This window comes from Ranitomeya imitator, chromosome 4, assembly GCF_032444005.1.
Source record: "Ranitomeya imitator isolate aRanImi1 chromosome 4, aRanImi1.pri, whole genome shotgun sequence".
Classification (NCBI taxonomy): Eukaryota; Metazoa; Chordata; class Amphibia; order Anura; family Dendrobatidae; genus Ranitomeya; species Ranitomeya imitator.
The window spans coordinates 419,531,067-419,535,042 of NC_091285.1; positions in this window are offsets into that span (position 1 = coordinate 419,531,067).

Sequence of the window (3,976 nt, forward strand, 5' to 3'; positions counted from 1 at the left end):
ACAGGAGTCAGGAGTGGCACACAAGCCCTGAGGCCAATATTTATCTCCCACTGATTGATGTAGTGATTTTTTCAGGTAGATTTTGGAACCCAAATCAAGCTAAAAAAATAATAGGCTTTCTATGGCCCACAATTGGAGAGAGAGAGAGAGATGGCACACCCAGGAGTCAAGACTGGCACACAAGCAGAAAGGGCAATATTAATCTCCCACTGATTTGTTTTTGTTTTTTTTCAGGGAGACTTTAGGAAAAAAAAAATAGAATAAAATGATTTTTTCAGGAAGAATTTAGAAACCAAAGAAAATAAAATGATTTTTTCAGGGAGAATTTAGAAAACAAATAAAACAAAAAAAGGCTTTCTATGGCCCACTGAGTGAGAGATGATGCACACAGGAGTCAGGAGTGGCACACAAGCCCAGAGGCCAATATTTATCTCCCACTTTTTTTTTTTGTTCCAGGGAAAATTTATAAACCCAATAAAAAAAATAATAAATAGGCTTTCTATGGCCCACTATCTGAGAGACAGAGAGAGATGGCACGCTTAGGACTGGCACACAAGCCCAAAGGCCAATATTAATCTCCCTTTTTTTTTGTAAGGGAGAATTTATAAAACCAAAAAAAAAAAAATAAATAGGCTTTCTATGGCCCACTATTTGTGAGAGAGATGGCACGCTCAGGACTGGCACACAAGCCCAGAGGCCAATATTAATCTCCCACTTTTTTTTTTTTTTCCAGGGAAAATTTATAAACCCAATAAAAAAAAAAAAAAATAAATAGGCTTTCTATGGCCCACTATCTGAGAGAGAGAGATGGCACGCTTAGGACTGGCACACAAGCCCAAAGGCCAATATTAATCTCCCACTGATTGATTTATTGATTTTTTCAGGTAGAATTTAGAACCCAAATAAAGCAAAAAAAAAAAAAAATGGGCTTTCTATGGCCCACTGAGTGAGTGATGATGCACACAGGAGTCAGGAGTGGCACACAAGCCCTGAGGCCAATATTTATCTCCCACTGATTGATGTAGTGATTTTTTCAGGTAGATTTTGGAACCCAAATCAAGCTAAAAAAAATAATAGGCTTTCTATGGCCCACAATTGGAGAGAGAGAGAGAGATGGCACACCCAGGAGTCAAGACTGGCACACAAGCAGAAAGGGCAATATTAATCTCCCACTGATTTGTTTTTGTTTTTTTTCAGGGAGACTTTAGGAAAAAAAAAATAGAATAAAATGATTTTTTCAGGAAGAATTTAGAAACCAAAGAAAATAAAATGATTTTTTCAGGGAGAATTTAGAAAACAAATAAAACAAAAAAAGGCTTTCTATGGCCCACTGAGTGAGAGATGATGCACACAGGAGTCAGGAGTGGCACACAAGCCCAGAGGCCAATATTTATCTCCCACTGATTGATGTAGTGATTTTTTCAGGTAGATTTTGGAACCCAAATCAAGCTAAAAAAATAATAGGCTTTTTATGGCCCACAATTGGAGAGAGAGAGAGAGATGGCACACCCAGGAGTCAAGACTGGCACACAAGCAGAAAGGGCAATATTAATCTCCCACTGATTTGTTTTTGTTTTTTTGTTTTTTTCAGGGAGACTTTAGGAAAAAAAAAAATAGAATAAAATGATTTTTTCAGGAAGAATTTAGAAACCAAAGAAAATAAAATGATTTTTTCAGGGAGAATTTAGAAAACAAATAAAACAAAAAAAGGCTTTCTATGGCCCACTGAGTGAGAGATGACGCACACAGGAGTCAGGAGTGGCACACAAGCCCAGAGGCCAATATTTATCTCCCACTTTTTTTTTTTTGTTCCAGGGAAAATTTATAAACCCAATAAAAAAAATAATAAATAGGCTTTCTATGGCCCACTATCTGAGAGACAGAGAGAGATGGCACGCTTAGGACTGGCACACAAGCCCAAAGGCCAATATTAATCTCCCTTTTTTTTTGTAAGGGAGAATTTATAAAACCAAAAAAAAATAAATAAATAGGCTTTCTATGGCCCACTATTTGTGAGAGAGATGGCACGCTCAGGACTGGCACACAAGCCCAGAGGCCAATATTAATCTCCCACTTTTTTTTTTTTTTCCAGGGAAAATTTATAAACCCAATAAAAAAATAAAAAAATAAATAGGCTTTCTATGGCCCACTATCTGAGAGAGAGAGATGGCACGCTTAGGACTGGCACACAAGCCCAAAGGCCAATATTAATCTCCCACTGATTGATTTATTGATTTTTTCAGGTAGAATTTAGAACCCAAATAAAGCAAAAAAAAAAAAATGGGCTTTCTATGGCCCACTGAGTGAGTGATGATGCACACAGGAGTCAGGAGTGGCACACAAGCCCTGAGGCCAATATTTTTCTCCCACTGATTGATGTAGTGATTTTTTCAGGTAGATTTTAGAACCAAAATCAAGCAAAAAAATAAATAGGCTTTCTATGGCCCACTGAGTGAGTGATGATGCACACAGGAGTCAAGAGTGGCACACAAGCCCTGAGGCCAATATTTTTCTCCCACTGATTGATGTAGTGATTTTTTCAGGTAGATTTTATAACCCAAATCAAGCAAAAAAATAAATAGGCTTTCTATGGCCCACTGAGTGAGAGATGACACAGACAGGGATGGCACTCTAGCAGAAATGTCAATCTTAATCTCCCACAAAAAAAAAAAAAAACAGGGAGTGTCCTTCAATTACTATCTCCCTGCAGTAATCTCAGCCAGGTATGGCAGGCAGCAATAAGGAGTGGACTGATGCACAAATTAAATAAAAAGTGTGTACAAACCAAAAAGATAGCTGTGCAGAAAGGAAGGAACAAGAGGATTTGTGCTTTGAAAAAAGCAGTTGGTTTGCACAGCGGCGTACACACAGCAATGCAGCTATCAGGGAGCCTTATAGGGCAGCCCAATGAGCTACAGCGCTGAGGGGAAAAAAAAAATGTAGCTTCCACTGTCCCTGCACACCGAAGGTGGTGTTGGGCAGTGGAAATTGCTACAGCACAAGCGGTTTGGTGGTTAATGGACCCTGCCTAACGCTATCCCTGCTTCTGACGAAGCGGCAGCAACCTCTCCCTAAGCTCAGATCAGCAGCAGTAACATGGCGGTCGGCGGGAACTCCCCTTTATAGCCCCTGTGACGCCGCAGACAGCAAGCCAATCACTGCAATGCCCTTCTCTAAGATGGTGGGGACCAGGACCTATGTCATCACGCTGCCCACACTCTGCGTTTACCTTCATTTGCTGAGAAATGGCGCTTTTCGCGTCATTGAAACGCGACTTTGGCGCGAAAGTCGCGTACCGCATGGCCGACCCCGCACAGGGGTCGGATCGGGTTTCATGAAACCCGACTTTGCCAAAAGTCGGCGACTTTTGAAAATGAACGACCCATTTCGCTCAACCCTACTCGCCATTACTGCGATCTTAATGCTTTCGTTTAGTAGTTGTTGGAAACTACAGTGCATTAGGTCTACAAATTGGGTATGGGGTGTAGAGAGATGGTGTGTTCCACTACAAGGTGTTCTCCAGGTTGCCTTTCCTGAGCTTCTATCTTCAGGCTCTCATTAAATTGTGGTTAAATGGAACAACTGCATTTGGCGTACTAGTTGGGTTGGGGCCTACTATCGGTGTCTGCCACTCCTTGCTGTTCTCCTGGTTTCCTGTCCTGAAATTCCATTTTCAGGCTCTCGTTAAGTAGTTGTTTATGTTAGACTGCATTTGGCCTACTAGTTGGGTTGGGGCCTACTATCGGTGTCTGCCACTCCTTGCTGTTCTCCTCCACTGAACAAAGCTGTGCCGCCTGTTTACTACGGTTGCCAATTTTGAACTGCATTTCGACTACTTACTTATTTGGGCCTACTCACTGTGTCAGCCTCTCATTACAGTTGTCCTCCACTGAACAAAGCAATGCCGCCTGGTTAGTCCTGTTACCAATTTTGAACTGCATTTAGCCCACTTTATTCTTTGGGCCTATATCTGTGT